We start from the raw sequence: 24,101 nt of genomic DNA on the forward strand, positions 1-24,101 counted from the left end.
AGCCCTTAGTACTTTTCTGCCTATCTTTATCAGTATACCAAGATGAAGAAGGCAGGGAGTAAGGCATGTGGTCGTGGGCGTGGAGTTTCTGCAGGGAGAGGACGTGAGGATTCTGTGCCTGCAGGGAGAGGACGTGGGGATTCTGTGCCTGCTGCGGGCACCAGTGACTCAGCATCCCCCAGTTTTACCAGAGAACAGTCCTTTATGCTCAGCTTTGTAGGAGCTAGCCATACCCCACTGCTGCGCGAGGACCAAATTGAAGCCGTTGTCGGATGGATGGCAGCTAACGCATCGACTTCAATTAGTTCCAGATCCTCTCAGGTCCTGAGCACTGAAGAGCACCCATCTGTCTCTTCACCACCTGCCAAATTGCCCAGGCAGTCAGAGAGCCCTGGACAGGAGCCATCTCTACTTCTGTTCTCTGAATCTCTTGGCTTGGAAAGAGGGGGCCAGCCAAGCAGAATTCGAGAATTTGAAGAAGAGGTAGTATGCAGTGATGCGCAACCGTTTTGTCTCTCTGAATCTGAAGAGGCGGGTAGGCCAGTGCCTATGGTCAGCAGCACACCTCAGTACGCATCTGATGATGAGACTCAGGTGCCACTTTCTGGTGCGTACTGTGCTGTCGAGACTACCCAGGAGAAGCAGTTGTTTGAAGAGGGTGGTGTAGATGATGAGGTCCTTGACCCATCATGGCGTGAGGGACAGGAAGGTGGTGGGAGCAGCTCTGAGGAAGAGATTCCCCGAACGGCCCAAAAAGGAGGGAGAGGGAGGGGGCAGACTTGGTTGCCTGTAGCCTCCACTTCGGCACCCATTAGGAGCATGGCTCTTCCAAAATCCAAAGCGGGTGCTCCCAAGACTTGCAGTGCCTGGTCCTTTTTTGACACAGTTGCAGATGACATTTGCTTTGTCAAATGCAAGCTGTGTAATCAGAAGGTGAAAAGAGGGAAAAGTGTCAGCAACCTCAATACCACAAATATGTAGAAACATGTGCGGACCAAGCACGTGGTGGAGTTACAAAAACACACTGAAGACCTAGGCCAACCTACAGCTCCACCTACCACCTCTTCAGCTCGTGTTGTAGCCTCTTCCTCCAGCTCACACACAGCTGGTTCGGCTTCCTCACAGGATCGCCATGGAAGAATCTCTGGCACTGTTGTACAGAGAAACAGTGTAATTCCACCCACAGCACCACTTTCCCAGTCATCCTCACACTCCCAGGCCAGTCTACAGCCATCGTTAGCACAGGCATGGGAGAAAAGGCGCCCATACTCGGCAAACCACCCCCGAGCACAGGCTCTGAATGCCGGCATTGCTAAACTACTGGCCCTTGAAATGCTATCATTCAGGCTGGTGGAGACTGACACATTCCGTAACTTTATGGCATTGGCAGTCCCACAATACAACGTGCCCAGCCGATTTTATTTCAGCAGGCAAGCCGTCCCTGCCCTGCAACATCATGTGGAGGGAAAAATTAAACATGCGCTACAAAACGCCGTCAGTAGCAAGGTCCACCTGACCACCGATGCGTGGACCAGTAAGCATGGACAGGGACGATACCTTTCCCTCATTGCCCATTGGGTAAATGTTGTGGAGCCGGGTACAGATCTTGAGAGTGGCGCTGTACGTGTTCTGCCAACTCCAAGGATTGCAGGAATCCAGTCTGTACACATTGACTCCTCCTCATACTCCAGTTCCTCTGAATCAGCGCTGCAGGAGCCGTCACGGTCTACCTCCACATCGACCCGTGAACGGTTACCTGTTATGGTGACCAATATGAGCACAGCCGTGGCCAAACGTCAACAGGCCGTATTAAAATTAATTTCTTTGGGGAATCGAAGCCACACAGCGCAGGAGCTCTGGAATGCCATCAAGCAGCAGAGCGACGTGTGGTTTGTGCCAGCGAATCTCCAGCCAGGCATGGTAGTGTGTGACAATGGCCGAAATCTGGTGGCAGCTCTGGGCCTAGGCAACCTCACTCACATCCCATGTCTGGCACAAGTGCTCAACTTGGTCGTGCAGAGTTCTTTGAGGGACTATCCGGATCTTGATGCACTGCTTCACAAGGTCTGCATAGAGTGCGCTCACTTGCGGCGTTCCAGCAATGCAAGATCACGCATTGCAGCTCTGCAGCGCCGATTACGTCTTCCGGAACTTCGCATCATATGTGACCTACCCACCAGGTGGAATTCAACGTTACATATGTTGGAGAGGTTGTGTGAGCAGCAGGCAGCAGTAATGGAGTACCAGTTGCAGCAGGCGCAAACAAGTCGCAGTGCGCCCCGTTCACACTTCACCACCACTGAGTGGGCCTCTATGAAGGACATTTGCAACGTTTTGCGTGCCTTCGATTATTCCACACGGATGGCGAGTGCAGATGATGCACTAGTCAGCATGACTATCCCCCTTATCTGCCTGCTTGAAAAAACACTGCAAGCATTAATGGACGAGGTTTTGGAAGAGGTGGAGGATGAGGAGTCACAAATGCCATCTGCTTTTCTACAGTCTGCGCAACGTGGTTCCTCACAAAGGCCTAGGCAGGGGACACTTTGTGAGGAGGATGAGGAGGAGTCAATGGATGAGGAAGACATCTGTCCAGAGGAGGGAGGTACACAATGCTCTAGTAGTCAGTATCTAGAGCGAGGGTGGGGTGATGCAGAGCAGGCAGAGATCACGCCTCAAGCAGGGGACAGCGTTTCTTGGCCAGTTGGCAGTCTGCAGCACATGGTTGATTTCATGCTGCAGTGCCTGAGAAACGACCGCCGCATCGCCCACATTCTCAACACGGCTGATTATTGGGTGTCCACCCTCCTAGATCCTCGCTACCGGGGCAACTTACAAAGCCTCATAACACCGTTGAACCGGGAGCGTAAAATGGGGGAGTACCAAGACGCACTGGTGCATTCCATCATGTTCTCCATTCCAACCGAGAGCAGTGCTGCTAGTGCTTTACAAAGCAGCTCAGTGCGTCGAGGCAGTGGAGGAAGCTCTGCACAAAGAGGGAGCAGAAGCAGCGCCTCAGCACAAGGCAAGACCAGTATGGCCGAAATGTGGCAAAGTTTTGTGTCCCCGCTGCCACAAATGTCTACATCATCACAGACGGCACCAGTCAGCAGGAGGCAACGTTTCCGTCAGATGGTGACAGACTACATGTCTTGCCCTCTTAGTGTACTCCCAGACGGCTCTTCTCCCTTCAAGTTTTGGGTCTGTAAGCTGGATACATGGCTAGAGCTTAGTCAGTATGCATTGGAGGTGCTAGCTTGCCCTGCTGCTAGTGTATTATCGGAACGCGTCTTTAGTGCCGCAGGTTGACCAGCTTACTTTTCTCAAAATGAACAAGGCCTGGATCTCTCATGAATTTGCCAGTCCTCTTCCAGAATAAATAATTGGTTGGCAACAGTGTCCAGGTCTCCTGTTCTATTCATGTTTCTATCACCTGAAATGTAATCTCTGAGCTCCAACACCGCCAGTTGGCGCTCGGAAGTGCCGTCTGCACAGTCAACACTTGCTGCCGTGTTATTGGGGTTCAGTAACGTCAGCTGTTCTCCTGCTGTGCGGACGGCAATTTCTCCTGCTCTGTCCACATTCTCACTACTACAGATTTTAAAGTTGCTCCAATTACACCTCTGGCTCCTCTGTTTTCAGTATTATCCCTGAGCTCCAACACCGCCAGTTGGCGCACGGAAGTGCCGTCTGCACAGTCAACACTTGCTGCCGTGTTATTGGGGTTCAGTAACATCAGCTGTTCCCCTGCTGTGCGGACAGCAATTTCTCCTGCTCTGTCCACATTCTCACTACTACAGATTTTAAAGTTGCTCCAATTACACCTCTGGCTCCTCTGTTTTCAGTATTATCCCTGAGCTCCAACACCGCCAGTTGGCGCACGGAAGTGCCGTCTGCACAGTCAACACTTGCTGCCGTGTTATTGGGGTTCAGTAACGTCAGCTGTTCCCCTGCTGTGCGGACGGCAATTTCTCCTGCTCTGTCCACATTCTCACTACTACAGATTTTAAAGTTGCTCCAATTACACCTCTGGCTCCTCTGTTTTCAGTATTATCCCTGAGCTCCAACACTGCCAGTTGGCGCACGGAAGTGCCGTCTGCACAGTAAACACTTGCTGCCGTGTTATTGGGGTTCAGTAATGTCAGCTGTTCCCCTGCTGTGCGGACAGCAATTTCTCCTGCTCTGTCCACATTCTCACTACTACAGATTTTAAAGTTGCTCCAATTACACCTCTGGCTCCTCTGTTTTCAGTATTATCCCTGAGCTCCAACACCGCCAGTTGGCGCACGGAAGTGCCGTCTGCACAGTCAACACTTGCTGCCGTGTTATTGGGGTTCAGTAACGTCAGCTGTTCCCCTGCTGTGCGGACGGCAATTTCTCCTGCTCTGTCCACATTCTCACTACTACAGATTTTAAAGTTGCTCCAATTACACCTCTGGCTCCTCTGTTTTCAGTATTATCCCTGAGCTCCAACACCGCCAGTTGGCGCTCGGAAGTGCCGTCTGCACAGTCAACACTTGCTGCCGTGTTATTGGGGTTCAGTAACGTCAGCTGTTCCCCTGCTGTGCGGACGGCAATTTCTCCTGCTCTGTCCACATTCTCACTACAAATCCAAAGGCGCTGAAAGTAGAGATATACGTCCGCGCCACTGAATGATCCTCAAGTCAGGAACATGTAATAATATCCTTGTTTATTGGTAAATGCCTACGCGTTTCTGGGTGTTCCACACCCCTTCATCAGGGCACCAACAGATATATCAATGTATGCACTGAAACACTCCATTTATATACAGACAGCAAATGAAAAAAAAGGGTTAAAAAAGGAAGAGCAGAAAAAAACCAAACATAACCTTTGCACCTGAGGCCGTGTGCAAAAGAGAGAAAAAAAAAGGGGGTCAAAAAGATAATGTTGGACAGAAAAGTATAAATAATCAAAGGTATCAGTCAAATGGAGTAATTACATAAAAGCAATATTACTTACTAACAAGTAAGTGTACACATTAGGTAAGAATAAAATAAATATGTGTATGACATTAAAAACTCTAATGAGAATACACTAATCAGATATCGTTCCATAAAGGGAGATGGAACTGGAAAGAACAAAATAAAAAAAAAAAATAATAAAAAGTACCCCCATATAAAATATAGCTAGTAGTATCCTTTGTCAACGGAGGAATAGTGCAAGGAACAGGTTATCTGACATATGTCATGTAGTGACGTAGAGACCTAATGTGTAGTAATAGGATCCTGAGAAAATGCCACAATGTAGTATAAAGACTGCGGCTTAAATACAGGAGATACACAGACAGGTAGTGAATCACCTGACGTGCGGTGGCGTGGAAGGAGAGAGGTGTGTGATAGTAGCATCCAGCAGAGCGCTGCGATGCGGGTTCGAATTATACTACTCCCAGAAGGAAAACATAAAAGAGGGAATATTTATAATAGCGTACATGATTTTAGAGGAACACCATATTTGTGTCAAAAAACTATGATAAATGTAAAACCTAGGATTTATGTGTATATATGTGAAAAACAATATTATTTATAGATCTTGTGAATAACACAATAAAAAGGAATAGTAATACAATAAGGAAGTAATTATGAAAATAGAAAAACTTATACATTAACTATAAAAAAACTTCAGAAACATCATTCAGACCAAAGGGCTTAAGAGTATTCAGTCTGTAAATCCAATAAATTTCCTTTCTGTTTAGTTCTTGGAGCCTATTAGGATAATTCTCGGGAATTTGATCAATAGGGCTGATTTTTAGATTCAGAAAATCTTTATTATGCACCATTGTGCAGTGTCTAGAAAGACCTTGTTTTAAAAACCCTTTAAGAACATTATGCCTATGGGAGTTGAGGCGTAGGTGGAGGGGCTGTATCGTTCTCCCCACATATTGTTTATTACAACTGCATTCTATCAGATAAATAACAAAGGTAGAATTGCAGGTGAGATATTTATTGATCTCAAAACTCTCCATATTAGTATTTGATTGAAAGTGAGTAAGACCATGCGTAATACTTTTACAGCATAGACAATTTTTGTTGCCACATTTAAAAACCCCTTTACGGGATGTTACAGGAGTCATACTGTTGTTCTTTGTCGTATCCCTTATCCTACTTGGAGCTATGATGTTTCTTAGTGTGGGGGCACGCCTAAAAGTAATACCCGTTTTTTTAGGCAAGATCTTTTTCAGTATTGGATCATCCAGAAGAATTTTCCAGTTATCTTCTAGTATTTTTCGTATTTGTCCATGAGATTTGTTGTAGGAAGTTATGAAGTTCAAGGAATAATTACTCTCCTTGGCATTTTTAGTTTTTTCTTTACCTATCAATAGACTATCCCTATTTTCTATATTTAAAGCCTCCAGATATGCTTTTTTAATTAGATTACCGGGGTATCCTTGGTTTTTGAACCTGTTAATAAGAGTGCTAGATTGCACTATAAAATCATCTTTGTGAGTACAATTCTTTCTAATCCTATAGAATTGGTTTCTAGGAATATTTTTTAGCCATTTAGAGTAATGGCCGCTTTTAAAATTAATATAGCTGTTTGTGTCAACATCTTTAAAATATGTTTTTGTGCAAATATTCTCTCCTATTGGAAATAATGTGAGATCCAAAAAATTGATAGTCTCAGGATTAACATAGGGTGTAAAAGAGAGACCCCAAAGGTTTCCATTCAGATGATTTAGAAACTCCGCCGGACCAACAAGTTCAGCATCCCAGATAATGATCAAGTCATCAATGTACCGTTTATAAAAAATGATGTTCACAAAAAAAGGGGAGTTATAAATATATATTTTTTCGAAGAGACCCATAAAAAGATTAGCATATGTAGGTGCTATTTTAGACCCCATCGCTGTACCTGATACCTGATGATACATTTTATCTCTAAAAGTGAAATAGTTGGTGTTCAATATAAACGACAACCCTTCAAGTAAAAAATCCCTTTGTGTAACCATAAGCCTATTATCTAGATCTAAGAAGTGCCTAAAAGCCGCAAGGCCAATTGTGTGTTCTATATTGGAATATAAAGATGCTACATCTAAAGTGATGAAAGTATAAGTGTCTTTCCATTTGACCTCTTTTATTAAATTAATCAAATGTGCGGAGTCCCTAAGGAAGCTATCCAGATGCAATACATGTATTTTCATAATTTTATCAATGTATTCAGACAATTTACTCGTAAGCGAGCCAATACCTGAAATAATGGGTCTACCAGGGGGATTTTTTTGATTTTTATGTAATTTGGGTAGATGGTAGAAGAAGGGGGTATTGGGACTCCTAATGGTCAGGAATTTTTTCTCTGTTTCATTAATGCTCTTGTTAGCAAAGGCCTGATTAATTCTTGTAGTATATTCCTTAATTAAATCAAAGGAGGGATCAATATGAATATTTTTATAATATTTAGTATCTGACAAAATATTGTTGGCTTCTTTGACATAATCATCATAATTCTGTATAACAATAGCCCCCCCTTTGTCTGCTGAACGAATAATGATGTCTTTATTCTCCCTGAGAGATTTAATGGCCATTTTTTCTTTTTTTGAGATGTTTATTTTATCGTTTTTTAGAAAAAAAGGTTTATCATTAATCCTTTTGAACTGACTAATCAAAAGATCACTAAAGGTACTAAGATGGTGTGTTTTACTCTCTAGAGGATAAAAATGTGATTTTCCTCTCAAATCCAGATGTAAACCTCCTTCAATTTCACTTTCTTTTTTTATAGTCATATTTTTATCCGGAGCTATTGCAGCTTTTATTGCAAAGTGTCTTTTAAGGGTTAATTTCCTTATAAAGACTTGAGTGTCTAAAAATAAATCAAAGTCTTTGGGAGTGTTAGTTGGACAGAAGGAAAGACCCTTACTTAAAATGAGTTTTTCATCATGTGTGAGTGAATATGAGGACAAATTAAAAATGTTTCCAAAATCCATGGTCTTGTCTAGTTCCTTGGATCTATTTTTTCTTTCTTTTTTCCTTTGCCCTCCTCTACACCCTCTTCGGATTTTTTTCTTTTTATAGTCTTTTTTGGAAAAAAATGATCTATCCTTCCCTTTATGGGCAGTGCTGAGGGTAAAAAAGGCACTGAGCAAGTTGCCCCTGTGTTGGAATTATCGACAATATGATCCCTGGTAGAGGGCCCAGGGATCTCGGTATCTGGGGGGGTGTTGCTGAGGTCAATATTTTCATGTATAGAGAAATCCAGTAATTCTCCAATTGGAGGGTCCTCCCTTGCAGGTGAAAGGGATAAGGAAGTATCAGATGCCGCATACACGGGGAGTGTAAAAGAAGAGGATTTCCTCCTTTCCTCAGTAATTAAATTAATTTGGGCAATAACCTGTTCGATATTAATGTCAGGACCCTTGTTAAGGGGAGTGATTACATCAGGTACATTAGACGGTGACGGCACTGTAACAATATTGTTCGGCTCAAAAGGCGGAACTCTAATACTGTCTAAAATAATATTAGAAGACATAGGTGTTGTTATCATCGTGTTTAATTTAGAATCAGAGGTTCTATTACCATTGTTCGACAATGGGATAGTGTCAGTCTCTTTATCCCTTTGAGCTCTTTTATCACTAATTTTGTTGGAGGTACAATTTGAGTGGTGTCTGTTGCTGTTTGAAAATGTACGAAACCTATTTATATTATTTCTAGTATTGGAAACCAGGGGTTTATTTGGCACCACTTTTGGAGACAAATTATTGTCCTTTTTATTAACAGAACAATTAGATAGCTCATTCGAGTTGTAGTCATCACGATCCCTAATTAGTTTTTTTGATTTTTTTAGAATCATGTCATGTTCAAGTTTAAGGATATCTGTGTTAATACTAGAGTTCATTTTCATAAACAAAGGATGATTTTTATATTTTTCCAGTTCTTTAACGATCGCCAACGCTTTAATTTCAGCAAGCCCACAAAGTTGTGAGCGTTTTTTATAAAGACAAGTCAGCATGTTCATCATACAATTATCCAAAATGGATTTCCATTCATTAGAAAAAACTTTATCATCAGGGAACGGAGAATCATGTGAAATCCTCAGTCCTCTTGGGCAAATCTTCTCTTTCAAATAAAACTCCAAAAATCTCGCATCAGTACCAAAAAATAGTTCATCTTTTATACAGTCCTCAAATTCATGAAAAAGTTTTTTCATTAAGGAAGTCTCCTCATCACTAAAGATGGCATTCACTTCATTATCCATACATATTTGTATATTAGAGGCTCCCACAGCTTGTAGGATAAGCCTTTCCCTTGTAGTAACATGATGTTTAAAATATTCCATAGTGAAAGGAAAAAAAAAAACGCTCCACAGTGCAGCTAGATGAATACAAAGAGAGAGAGAGCGCAAAGACCAATAGAGTTTCACCTGTAGACATAGGAATGAATAATAAAAAGGTGGTGCTCACCTGGTTTGGTTGAGTAAGGACACAACCACCATAACGTATAAAAAGCAGCTGCAGCGGATCTCCAATGGGTGTCCCACAGGACCAGAATAAATCCAAAGGCGGTGAAAGTAGAGATATACGTCCGCGCCACTGAAAGATCCTCAAGTCAGGAACATGTAATAATATCCTTGTTTATTGGTAAATGCCTACGCGTTTCTGGGTGTTCCACACACATTCTCACTACTACAGATTTTAAAGTTGCTCCATTTATACCTCTGGCTCCTCTGTTTTCAGTATTATCCCTGAGCTCCAACACCGCCAGTTGGCGCACGGAAGTGCCGTCTGCACAGTCAACACTTGCTGCCGTGTTATTGGGGTTCAGTAACGTCAGCTGTTCCCCTGCTGTGCGGACGGCAATTTCTTCTGCTCTGTCCACATTCTCACTACTACAGATTTTAAAGTTGCTCCAATTACACCTCTGGCTCCTCTGTTTTCAGTATTATCCCTGAGCTCCAACACCACCAGTTGGCGCTCAGAAGTGCCGTCTGCACAGTCAACACTTGCTGCCGTGTTATTGGGGTTCAGTAACGTCAGCTGTTCCCCTGCTGTGCGGACGGCAATTTCTCCTGCTCTGTCCACATTCTCACTACTACAGATTTTAAAGTTGCTCCAATTACACCTCTGGCTCCTCTGTTTTCAGTATTATCCCTGAGCTCCAACACCGCCAGTTGGTGCACGGAAGTGCCGTCTGCACAGTCAACACTTGCTGCCGTGTTATTGGGGTTTAGTAACGTCAGCTGTTCCCCTGCTGTGCGGACGGCAATTTCTCCTGCTCTGTCCACATTCTCACTACTACAGATTTTAAAGTTGCTCCAATTACACCTCTGGCTCCTCTGTTTTCAGTATTATCCCTGAGCTCCAACACCGCCAGTTGGCGCTCGGAAGTGCCGTCTGCACAGTCAACACTTGCTGCCGTGTTATTGGGGTTCAGTAACGTCAGCTGATCCCCAGCTGTGTGTCTGGCAAATTCTCCTGCTTTGTCCACATCCACTGTACTACTGATTTAAAACCTCCTCCAAATACACCTCTGGCTCCTCTGTTTTTAGTATTTACCCTGGGCTCCAATACCGCTAGTTGCTGCTCAGAAGTGCCGTCTGCACAGTCAACGCTTGCTCCAGTGTTATTGGGGTTCAGTAACGTCAGCTGATCCCCAGCTGTGTGTCCAGCAAATTCTCCTGCTTTGTCCACATCCACTGTACTAAGGATTTAAAACTTGCTCCAATTACACCTCTGGCTCCACTCTGTTTTTAGTATTTACCCTGGGTTCCAGCACCGCCAGCTGGTTGTCGGTAGTTCCATTTGCTCTTGTACCTTCTACTACCCATCCGGGTTCCAGTACCGTCAGCTGGTCCTCGGTAGTTCCATTGGCTCTTGTACCTTCTGCTACCCATCCAGGTTCCAGTACCGTCAGCTGGTTCTCGGCAGTGACTTTGGCATGGGTACTCCCTCCTGCCCAACCTGGTTCCAGCATGCCAACTGTTTCCGGGTAGTGTCAACGTCACTTTGCCTCCAATGCGTTGTCCTGTCGTGTTGCGGTCGGGTTAGCCGACTCTATGGTGCCTGCAGTTTAGGTGACTCCTATGTGGGCTGCGGGATATGGCAATGAAGGCTGGTTCCATAGTGCCAATAGGACAAGCACCCCCTGTAGGACTGTGGGTTTTGGTAACTGCGGCCGGCTCGCGGCCTTGAACTTTTTTTTACATGGGTACCTTCTGCTACCCATCCGGGTTCCAGTACCGTCAGCTGGTTCTCGGCAGTGCCTTTGGATTAGGTGCCTCCTTCTCGGTATCCAAGTTCCACCAACGTCTGCTGGTCCTTGGTAGTGCTTTCTGGCACAGGTACCTCCTGCTTAGTAACCGAGTTCCAGTACCGTCAGCTGGTCTTCAGCAGTTCCATTGGCTCTTGTACCTTCTGCTACCCATCCGGGTTCCAGTACCGTCAGCTGGTCCTCGGTAGTTCCATTTGCTCTTGTACCTTCTACTACCCATCCGGGTTCCAGTACCGTCAGCTGGTTCTTGGCAGAGACTTTGGCATGGGTACTCCCTCCTGCCCAGCCTGGTTCCAGCACGCCAGCTGTTTCCGGGTAGTGTCAACGTCACTTTGCCTCCAATGCGTTGTCCTGTCGTGTTGCGGTCGGGTTAGCCGACTCTATGGTGCCTGCAGTTTAGGTGACTCCTATGTGGGCTGCGGGATCTGGCAATGAAGGCTGGTTCCATAGTGCCAATAGGACAAGCACCCCCTGTAGGACTGTGGGTTTTGGTAACTGCGGCCGGCTCGCGGCCTTGAACTTTTTTTTACATGGGTACCTTCTGCTACCCATCCGGGTTCCAGTACCGTCAGCTGGTTCTCGGCAGTGCCTTTGGATTAGGTGCCTCCTTCTCGGTATCCAAGTTCCACCAACGTCTGCTGGTCCTTGGTAGTGCTTTCTGGCACAGGTACCTCCTGCTTAGTAACCGAGTTCCAGTACCGTCAGCTGGTCTTCGGCAGTTCCATTGGCTCTTGTACCTTCTGCTACCCATCTGGGTTCCAGTACCGTCAGCTGGTTCTCGGCAGTGACTTTGGCATGGGTACTCCCTCCTGCCCAGCCTGGTTCCAGCACGCCAGCTGTTTCCGGGTAGTGTCAACGTCACTTTGCCTCCAATGCGTTGTCCTGTCGTGTTGCGGTCGGGTTAGCCGACTCTATGGTGCCTGCAGTTTAGGTGACTCCTATGTGGGCTGCGGAATCTGGCAATGAAGGCTGGTTCCATAGTGCCAATAGGACAAGCACCCCCTCTAGGACTGTGGGTTTTGGTAACTGCGGCCGGCTCGCGGCCTTGAACTTTTTTTTACATGGGTACCTTCTGCTACCCATCCGGGTTCCAGTACCGTCAGCTGGTTCTCGGCAGTGCCTTTGGATTAGGTGCCTCCTTCTCGGTATCCAAGTTCCACCAACGTCTGCTGGTCCTTGGTAGTGCTTTCTGGCACAGGTACCTCCTGCTTAGTAACCGAGTTCCAGTACCGTCAGCTGGTCTTCGGCAGTTCCATTGGCTCTTGTACCTTCTGCTACCCATCCGGGTTCCAGTACCGTCAGCTGGTTCTCGGCAGTGACTTTGGCATGGGTACTCCCTCCTGCCCAGCCTGGTTCCAGCACGCCAGCTGTTTCCGGGTAGTGTCAACGTCACTTTGCCTCCAATGCGTTGTCCTGACGTGTTGCGGTCGGGTTAGCCGACTCTATGGTGCCTGCAGTTTAGGTGACTCCTATGTGGGCTGCGGGATCTGGCAATGAAGGCTGGTTCCATAGTGCCAATAGGACTAGCACCCCCTGTAGGACTGTGGGTTTTGGTAACTGCGGCCGGCTCGCGGCCTTGAACTTTTTTTTACATGGGTACCTTCTGCTACCCATCCGGGTTCTAGTACCGTCAGCTGGTTCTTGGCAGTGCCTTTGGATTAGGTGCCTCCTTCTCTGTATCCAAGTTCCACCAACGTCTGCTGATCCTTGGTAGTGCTTTCTGGCACAGGTACCTCCTGCTTAGCAACCGAGTTCCAGTACCGTCAGCTGGTCTTCGGCAGTTCCATTGGCTCTTGTACCTTCTGCTACCCATCCGGGTTCCAGTACCGTCAGCTGGTCCTCGGTAGTTCCTCAGCTTTCTTGTACCTTCTGCTACATTTCCAAGTTCAAGCTTTTTGAAATGGTTCTTGGTAATCACTCTAGATCTCCCTGACGAGGACCCTGAAGACGAGGACCCTGAAGACCAACCCTAAGAAGACGAGGACCCCGAAGACGACAACCCTGAAGACGAGGACCCTGAAGACCACCCCGAAGAAGACGAGGACCCTGAAGACCACCCCGAAGAAGACGAGGACCCTGAAGACGAGGACCCAGAAGACCAACCCGAAGAAGACGAGGACCCCGAAGACGAGGACCCCCGAAGACGACGACCCTGAAGACCACCCCGAGGAAGACCAAGAAGAAGACCCTGAAGAAGTTGACCAAGAGGACAAAGAAGAGAAGACAAGCACCAAGATACAGAAGAACAAGAGACAGAAAACCAAGAAGCAGAAATACAAGAAGCTGCAGAACAAAAAGCGGAAGAACATTAAGCATAAGACTAAAAATCAGAGCAAAAGAAAATATCTAAATTATAAGCAGAAGATGACTAAGCAGTGTATGGGGGTGAGTCCGTTCCTCCTCGTGGTGCCCCTGGAAAAGACCTGCTGCTGCAGGCCAAACTGAACGCGGACAAATCCTGTTGTAAATCTTTTGTGACGGGCAGAACGAAAGGTGTAATGTCCAATCTTTTATAGATAACAACTACAGGAATGCCTGCCACAAATAAGAATATGATGAAGAAGAAGAAGATGAAGAAGATGAAGAAGTAGAATATGAAGAATGTAAAAAAAAAGAATAATACGAAGAAGGTGAAGAAGAAGAAGATGAAGAAGGTGAAGAAGTGGATGAAAAAGATGCTGAGGATGATGAAGGAGAAAGTGTGGGAGAAGTAAAAAAGAAGGTGAAGAGCATGGAAGTAGTGAAACATAAATATCTGACAAAATATAAAAATACTTAACATAGTCAATATTTCCGTAACTCAGAACGTCTTAAAAATAAATATTAATTCCTGCTATTCCATTTGATTGGGCTAAACCTCTATGCCGTTATTGTCTCCCCCACCTCCCCCAATACATTCTACATTATTCTTAGTTGTTTTCCTTCATGTAGAATTAACCTACAAGGAAAGAAAGGGTTTATTTTCATTCCGATATTTCTGTCCCATTGACTTGCATTGGTTTCCGGTATCGGAATCGGCGATATCCGATACTTTTTCGGTATCGGTCCGATCCAATTTTCTGGATTTTTGAAAACTTCACTTTTTTGTGAAAATATCTACTAAATGAGTTAATAATATGTGTGAGGGCACCCCAGGAGAGTTCTAAATGTGTGTGGGTAGAATATATATCCCACGGGGGTAAAATTGAAAAAAGTTGAAAAAAAATTTTTTTTGGACTTAGTCATTTTTCCGCCGTTTATCAGAATTTCAGATAGGGGAAATGTCAGTGAGCGTTCCGATTTCAGTTCCAGAGCGATTCGCCCAATGAGTCCTTGATATTTAGTCGTTTTTAGCCAATTTTCTGGATTTTTGAAAATTTCACTTTTTTGTGAAAATATCCACTAAATGAGGGAATAATATGTGTGAGGGTACCCCAGGAGAGTTCCGAATGTGTGTGGGTAGAATATGTATCCCAAGGGGGTATAATTGAAAAAAGTTAAAAAAAATTTTTTTGGGACTTAGTCATTTTTCGGGTGTTTATCAGACTTTCAGATAGGGGAAATGTCAGTGAGCGTTCCGATTTCAGTTCCAGAGCGATTCGCCCAATGAGTCCTTGATATTTAGTCGTTTTTAGCCAATTTTCTGGATTTTTGAAAATTTCACTTTTTTGTGAAAATATCCACTAAATGAGGGAATAATATGTGTGAGGGTACCCCAGGAGAGTTCCAAATGTGTGTGGGTAGAATATATATCCCACGGGGGTAAAATTGAAAAAAGTTTTAAAAATGTAAAAAAAATTTTTTTTCGACTTAGTCATTTTTCTGGCGTTTATCAGACTTTCAGATAGGGCAAATTTCAGTGAGCGTTACGATTTCAGTTCCAGAGCGATTCGCCCAATGAGTCCTTGATATTTAGTCGTTTTCATCCAGTATTTTGGATTTTTGAAAATTTCACTTTTTTGTCTAAATATCCACTAAATGAGGGAATAATATGTGTAAGGGAACCCCAGGAGAGTTCCAAATGTAGAATGTAGAATATATATCCCACGGGGGTAAAATTAAAAAAAGTTGAAAAAAAATTTTTTTTGGACTTAGTCATTTTTCGGGCGTTTATCAGACTTTCAGATAGGGGAAATGTCAGTGAGCGTTCCGATTTCAGTTCCAGAGCGATTCGCCAAATGAGTTCTTGATATTTAGTCGTTTTCAGCCAATTTTCTGGATTTTTGGAAATTTCACTTTTTTGTGAAAATATCCACTAAATGAGGGAATAATATGTGTGAGGATAACCCAGGAGAGTTCCAAATGTGTGTGGGTAGAATATATATCCCACGGGGGTAAAATTGAAAAAAGTTGAAACAATTTTTTTTTTAGACTTAGTCATTTTTCCGGCGTTTATCAGACTTTCAGATAGGGCAAATGTCAGTGAGCGTTGCGATTTCAGTTCCAGAGCGATTTGCCCAATCAGTCCTTGATATTTAGTCATTTTCAGCCATTATTTTGGATTTTTGAAAATTTCACTTTTTTGTGAAAATATCCACTAAATGAGGGAATAATATGTGAAAGGTAACCCCAGGAGAGTTCCAAATGTAGAATGTAGAATGTAGAATATATCTCCCACGGGGGTAAAATTAAAAAAAGTTGAAAAAATTTTTTTTTTGGACTTAGTCATTTTTCGGGCGTTTATCAGACTTTCAGATAGGGGAAATGTCAGTGAGCGTTCTGATTTCAGTTCGAGAGCGATTCGCCCAATGAGTCCTTGATATTTGGTCGTTTTCAGGCAATATTTTGGATTTTTGAAAATTTCACTTTTTTGTGAAAATATCCACTAAATGAGGGAATAATATGTGTGAGGGTACCCCAGGAGAGTTCCAAATGTGTGTGAGTAGAATATATATCCCACGGGGGTAAAATTGAAAAAAGTTTTAAAAATTTTTTTTTGGACTTCGTCATTTTTCCGGCGTTTATCAGACTTTCAGATAGGGCAAATGTAAGTGAGCGTTTCGATTTCAGGTCCAGAGCGATTCGCCCAATCAATCCTTGATATTTAGTCGTTTTCAGCCAATTTTCAGGATTTTTGAAAATTTCACTTTTTTGTGAAAATATTCACTAAATTAGGGAATAATATGTGTGAGGGTACCCCAGGAGAGTTCCAAATGTGTGTGGGTAGAATATATATCCCATGGGGGTAAAATTGAAAATAGTTGAAAAAAAATTTTTATTTGGACTATCATTTTACCGACGTTTATCAGACTCTCACATAGGGGAAATGTCAGTGAGCGTTCCGATTTCAGTTCCAGAGTGATTCGCCCAATGAGTCCTTGATATTTTGTCGTTTTCAGCCAATTTTCTGGATTTTTGGAAATTTCACTTTTTTGTGAAAATATCCACTAAATGAGGGAATAATATGTGTGAGGGTACCCCAGGAGAGTTCCAAATGTGTGTGGGTAGAATATATATCCCACGGGGGTAAAATTGAAAAAAGGTGAAAAAAAACATTTTTTTTTGGACTTAGTCAATTTTCTGGCGTTTATCAGACTTTCAGATAGGGAAATGTAAGTGAGCGTTCAGATTTCAGTTCCAGAGCGATTCGCCCAATGAGTCCTTGATATTTTGTCGTTTCCAGACAATTTTCTGGATTTTTGAAAATTTCACTTTTTTGTGAAAATATCCACTAAATGAGGGAATAATATGTGTGAGGGTACCCCAGGAGAGTTCCAAATGTGTGTGGGTAGAATATATATCCCACGGGGGTAAAATTGAAAAAAGTTTTAAAAATTTTTTTTTTAGACTTAGTCATTTTTCTGGCGTTTATCAGACTTTCAGATAGGGCAAATTTCAGTGAGCATTCCGATTTCAGTTCCAGAGCGATTCGCCCAATCAGTCCTTGATATTTAGTCGTTTTCAGCCAGTATTTTGGATTTTTGAAAATTTCACTTTTTTGTGAAAATATCCACTAAATGAGGGAATAATATGTGTAAGGGAACCCCAGGAGAGTTCCAAATGTAGAATGTAGAATATATATCCCACGGGGGTAAAATTAAAAAAAGTTGAAAAAAATTTTTTTTTGGACTTAGTCATTTTTCGGGCGTTTATCAGACTTTCAGATAGGGGAAATGTCAGTGAGCGTTCCGATTTCAGTTCCAGAGCGATTCGCCCAATGAGTTCTTGATATTTAGTCATTTTCAGCCAATTTTCTGGATTTTTAGAAATTTCACTTTTTTGTGAAAATATCCACTAAATGAGGGAATAATATGTGTGAGGATAACCCAGGAGAGTTCCAAATGTGTGTGGGTAGAATATATATCCCACGGGGGTAAAATTGAAAAAAGTTGAAAAATTTTTTTTTTTAGACTTAGTCATTTTTCCGACGTTTATCAGACTTTCAGAGAGGGGAAATGTCAGTGAGCGTTCTGATTTCAGTTCCAGAGCCATTAGCCCAATCAGTCCTTGATATTTAGTCGTTTTCAGCCAGTATTTTGGATTTTTGAAAACTTCACTTTTTTGTGAAAATATCTACTAAATGAGTTAATAATATGTGTGAGGGCACCCCAGGAGAGTTCTAAATGTGTGTGGGTAGAATATATATCCCACGGGGGTAAAATTGAAAAAAGTTGAAAAAAAATTTTTTTTGGACTTAGTCATTTTTCCGCCGTTTATCAGAATTTCAGATAGGGGAAATGTCAGTGAGCGTTCCGATTTCAGTTCCAGAGCGATTCGCCCAATGAGTCCTTGATATTTAGTCGTTTTTAGCCAATTTTCTGGATTTTTGAAAATTTCACTTTTTTGTGAAAATATCCACTAAATGAGGGAATAATATGTGTGAGGGTACCCCAGGAGAGTTCCGAATGTGTGTGGGTAGAATATGTATCCCAAGGGGGTATAATTGAAAAAAGTTAAAAAAAATTTTTTTGGGACTTAGTCATTTTTCGGGTGTTTATCAGACTTTCAGATAGGGGAAATGTCAGTGAGCGTTCCGATTTCAGTTCCAGAGCGATTCGCCCAATGAGTCCTTGATATTTAGTCGTTTTTAGCCAATTTTCTGGATTTTTGAAAATTTCACTTTTTTGTGAAAATATCCACTAAATGAGGGAATAATATGTGTGAGGGTACCCCAGGAGAGTTCCAAATGTGTGTGGGTAGAATATATATCCCACGGGGGTAAAATTGAAAAAAGTTTTAAAAATGTAAAAAAAATTTTTTTTCGACTTAGTCATTTTTCTGGCGTTTATCAGACTTTCAGATAGGGCAAATTTCAGTGAGCGTTACGATTTCAGTTCCAGAGCGATTCGCCCAATGAGTCCTTGATATTTAGTCGTTTTCATCCAGTATTTTGGATTTTTGAAAATTTCACTTTTTTGTCTAAATATCCACTAAATGAGGGAATAATATGTGTAAGGGAACCCCAGGAGAGTTCCAAATGTAGAATGTAGAATATATATCCCACGGGGGTAAAATTAAAAAAAGTTGAAAAAAAATTTTTTTTGGACTTAGTCATTTTTCGGGCGTTTATCAGACTTTCAGATAGGGGAAATGTCAGTGAGCGTTCCGATTTCAGTTCCAGAGCGATTCGCCAAATGAGTTCTTGATATTTAGTCGTTTTCAGCCAATTTTCTGGATTTTTGGAAATTTCACTTTTTTGTGAAAATATCCACTAAATGAGGGAATAATATGTGTGAGGATAACCCAGGAGAGTTCCAAATGTGTGTGGGTAGAATATATATCCCACGGGGGTAAAATTGAAAAAAGTTGAAACAATTTTTTTTTTAGACTTAGTCATTTTTCCGGCGTTTATCAGACTTTCAGATAGGGCAAATGTCAGTGAGCGTTGCGATTTCAGTTCCAGAGCGATTTGCCCAATCAGTCCTTGATATTTAGTCATTTTCAGCCATTATTTTGGATTTTTGAAAATTTCACTTTTTTGTGAAAATATCCACTAAATGAGGGAATAATATGTGAAAGGTAACCCCAGGAGAGTTCCAAATGTAGAATGTAGAATGTAGAATATATCTCCCACGGGGGTAAAATTAAAAAAAGTTGAAAAAATTTTTTTTTTGGACTTAGTCATTTTTCGGGCGTTTATCAGACTTTCAGATAGGGGAAATGTCAGTGAGCGTTCTGATTTCAGTTCGAGAGCGATTCGCCCAATGAGTCCTTGATATTTGGTCGTTTTCAGGCAATATTTTGGATTTTTGAAAATTTCACTTTTTTGTGAAAATATCCACTAAATGAGGGAATAATATGTGTGAGGGTACCCCAGGAGAGTTCCAAATGTGTGTGGGTAGAATATATATCCCACGGGGGTAAAATTGAAAAAAGTTTTAAAAATTTTTTTTTGGACTTCGTCATTTTTCCGGCGTTTATCAGACTTTCAGATAGGGCAAATGTAAGTGAGCGTTTCGATTTCAGGTCCAGAGCGATTCGCCCAATCAATCCTTGATATTTAGTCGTTTTCAGCCAATTTTCAGGATTTTTGAAAATTTCACTTTTTTGTGAAAATATTCACTAAATTAGGGAATAATATGTGTGAGGGTACCCCAGGAGAGTTCCAAATGTGTGTGGGTAGAATATATATCCCATGGGGGTAAAATTGAAAATAGTTGAAAAAAAATTTTTATTTGGACTATCATTTTACCGACGTTTATCAGACTCTCACATAGGGGAAATGTCAGTGAGCGTTCCGATTTCAGTTCCAGAGTGATTCGCCCAATGAGTCCTTGATATTTTGTCGTTTTCAGCCAATTTTCTGGATTTTTGAAAATTTCACTTTTTTGTGAAAATATCCACTAAATGAGGGAATAATATGTGTGAGGGTACCCCAGGAGAGTTCCAAATGTGTGTGGGTAGAATATATATCCCACGGGGATAAAATTGAAAAAAGGTGAAAAAAAACATTTTTTTTTGGACTTAGTCAATTTTCTGGCGTTTATCAGACTTTCAGATAGGGAAATGTAAGTGAGCGTTCAGATTTCAGTTCCAGAGCGATTCGCCCAATGAGTCCTTGATATTTTGTCGTTTCCAGACAATTTTCTGGATTTTTGAAAATTTCACTTTTTTGTGAAAATATCCACTAAATGAGGGAATAATATGTGTGAGGGTACCCCAGGAGAGTTCCAAATGTGTGTGGGTAGAATATATATCCCACGGGGGTAAAATTGAAAAAAGTTTTAAAAATTTTTTTTTTAGACTTAGTCATTTTTCTGGCGTTTATCAGACTTTCAGATAGGGCAAATTTCAGTGAGCATTCCGATTTCAGTTCCAGAGCGATTCGCCCAATCAGTCCTTGATATTTAGTCGTTTTCAGCCAGTATTTTGGATTTTTGAAAATTTCACTTTTTTGTGAAAATATCCACTAAATGAGGGAATAATATGTGTAAGGGAACCCCAGGAGAGTTCCAAATGTAGAATGTAGAATATATATCCCACGGGGGTAAAATTAAAAAAAGTTGAAAAAAATTTTTTTTTGGACTTAGTCATTTTTCGGGCGTTTATCAGACTTTCAGATAGGGGAAATGTCAGTGAGCGTTCCGATTTCAGTTCCAGAGCGATTCGCCCAATGAGTTCTTGATATTTAGTCATTTTCAGCCAATTTTCTGGATTTTTAGAAATTTCACTTTTTTGTGAAAATATCCACTAAATGAGGGAATAATATGTGTGAGGATAACCCAGGAGAGTTCCAAATGTGTGTGGGTAGAATATATATCCCACGGGGGTAAAATTGAAAAAAGTTGAAAAATTTTTTTTTTTAGACTTAGTCATTTTTCCGACGTTTATCAGACTTTCAGAGAGGGGAAATGTCAGTGAGCGTTCTGATTTCAGTTCCAGAGCCATTAGCCCAATCAGTCCTTGATATTTAGTCGTTTTCAGCCAGTATTTTGGATTTTTGAAAACTTCACTTTTTTGTGAAAATATCCACTAAATGAGGGAATAATATGTGTAAGGGAACCCCAGGAGAGTTCCAAATGTAGAATGTAGAATGTAGAATATATATCCCACGGGGGTAAAATTAAAAAAAGTTGAAAAAATTTTTTTTTTGGACTTAGTCATTTTTCGGGCGTTTATCAGACTTTCAGATAGGGGAAATGTCAGTGAGCGTTCTGATTTCAGTTCGAGAGCGATTCGCCCAATGAGTCCTTGATATTTAGTCATTTTCAGGCAATATTTTGGATTTTTGAAAATTTCACTTTTTTGTGAAAATATCCACTAAATGAGGGAATAATATGTGTGAGGGTACCCCAGGAGAGTTCCAAATGTGTGTGGGTAGAATATATATCCCACGGGGGTAAAATTGAAAAAAGTTGAAAAATTTTTTTTTTGGACTTAGTCATTTTCCCGGCGTTTATCAGACTTTCAGATAGGTCAAATGTCAGTGAGCATTCCGATTTCAGTTCCAGAGCGATTCGCCCAATGAGACCTTGATATTTAGTTGTTTTCAGTCAATATTTTGGATTTTTGTAAATTTCACTTTTTTGTGAAAATATCCACTAAATGAGGGAATAATATGTGTGAGGGTACCCCAGGAGAGTTCCAAATGTGTGTGGGTAGAATATATATCCCACGGGGGTAAAATTGAAAAAAGTTAAAAAATTTTTTTTTTTAGACTTAGTCATTTTTCCGACGTTTATCAGACTTTCAGATAGAGGAAATGTCAGTGAGCGTTCCGATTTCAGTTACAGAGCGATTCGCCCAATGAGTCCTTGATATTTAGTCGTTTTCAGCCAATATTTTGGATTTTTGAAAATTTCACTTTTTTGTGAAAATATCCACTAAATGAGGGAATAATATGTGTAAGGGAACCCCAGGAGAGTTCCAAATGTAGAATGTAGAATGTAGAATATATATCCCACGGGGGTAAAATTAAAAAAGGTTGAAAAAAATTTTTTTTTGGACTTAGTCATTTTTCGGGCGTTTATCAGACTTTCAGATAGGCGAAATGTCAGTGAGCGTTCCGATTTCAGTTCCAGAGCGATTCGCCCAATGAGTCCGTGATATTTAGTCGTTTTCAGCCAATTTTCTGGATTTTTGGAAATTTCACTTTTTTTGTGAAAATATCCACTAAATGAGGGAATAATATGTGTGAGTGTACCTCAGGAGAGTTCCGAATGTGTGTGGGTAGAATATATATCCCACGGGGGTAAAATTGAAAAAAGTTGAAAAAAAAATTTTTTTTGACTTAGTCATTTTTCCGGCGTTTATCAGACTTTCAGATAGGGGAAATGTCAGTGAGCGTTCCGATTTCAGTTCCAGAGTGATTCACCCAATGAGTCCTTGATATTTAGTTGTTTTCAGCCAATTTTCTGGATTTTTTAAAATTTCACTTTTTTTGTGAAAATATCCACTAAATGAGGGAATAATATGTGTGAGGGTACCCCAGGAGAGTTCCAAATGTGTGTGGGCAGAATATATATCCCACGGGGGTAAAATTGAAAAAAGTTGAAAAAAAAATTTTTTTGGACTTAGTCATTTTTCCGGCGTTTATCAGACTTTCAGATAGGGGAAGTGTCAGTGAGCGTTCCAATTTCAGTTCCAGAGTGCTTCGCCCAATGAGTCCTTGATATTTAGTTGTTTTCAGCCAATTTTCTGGATTTTTTAAAATTTCACTTTTTTTGTGAAAATATCCACTAAATGAGGGAATAATATGTGTGAGGGTACCCCAGGAGAGTTCCAAATGTGTGTGGGCAGAATATATATCCCACGGGGGTAAAATTGAAAAAAGTTGAAAAAAAAATTTTTTTGGACTTAGTCATTTTTCCGGCGTTTATCAGACTTTCAGATAGGGGAAGTGTCAGTGAGCGTTCCAATTTCAGTTCCAGAGTGCTTCGCCCAATGAGTCCTTGATATTTAGTTGTTTTCAGCCAATTTTCTGTATTTTTGAAATTTCAATTTTTTGTGAAAATATCCACTAAATGAGGGAATAATATGTGTGAGGGTACCCCAGGAGAGTTCCAAATGTGTGTGGGTAGAATATATATCCCACGGGGGTAAAATTGAAAAAAGTTAAAAAAAAATTTTTTTTGGACTTAGTCATTTTTCCGGCGTTTATCAGACTTTCAGATAGGGGAAATGTCAGTGAGCGTTCCAATGTCAGTTCCAGAGCGATTCGACCAATGAGTCCTTGATATTTAGTCTTTTTTAGCCAATATTTTGGATTTTTGAAAATGTCACTTTTTTGTGAAAGCATCCACTAAATGAGGGAATAATATGTGTGAGGATACCCCAGGAGAGTTTCAAATGTGTGTGGGTAGAATATATGTACCACGGGGGTAAAATTGAAAAAAGTTTAAAAAAAAATTTTTTTTGGACTTAGTCATTTTTCCGGCGTATATCAGACTTTCAGATAGGGGAAATGTCAGTGAGCGTTCCGATTTCAGTTCCAGAGCAATTCGCCCAATGAGTCTTTGATATTTAGTAGTTTTCAGCTAATTTTCTGTATTTTTGAAAATTTCACTTTTTTGTGAAAATATCCACTAAATGAGGGAATACTATGTGTGAGGGTACCCCAGGAGAGTTCCAAATGTGTGTGGGTAGAATATATATCTTACGGGGGTAAATTTGAAACAGTTGAAAAAAATTTTTTTTTGGACTTAGTCAATTTTTCGTCGTTTATCAGACTTTCAGATAGGGGAAATGTCAGTGAGCGTTCCGATTTCAGTTCCAGAGCAATTCGCCCAATGAGTCTTTGATATTTAGTAGTTTTCAGCCAATATTTTGGATTTTTGAAAATGTCACTTTTTTGTGAAAATATCCACTAAATGAGGGAATACTATGTGTGAGGGTACCCCAGGAGAGTTCCAAATGTGTGTGGGTAGAATATATATCCCAAGGGGGTATAATTGAAAAAAGTTGAAAATTTTTTTTTTTTGACTTAGTCATTTTTCCGGCGTATATCAGACTTTCAGATAGGGG

This window comes from Phyllobates terribilis, unplaced genomic scaffold (genome assembly GCF_046119375.1).
Source record: "Phyllobates terribilis strain yellow unplaced genomic scaffold, ASM4611937v1 Scaffold_26__1_contigs__length_17865784, whole genome shotgun sequence".
Lineage (NCBI taxonomy): Eukaryota > Metazoa > Chordata > Amphibia > Anura > Dendrobatidae > Phyllobates > Phyllobates terribilis.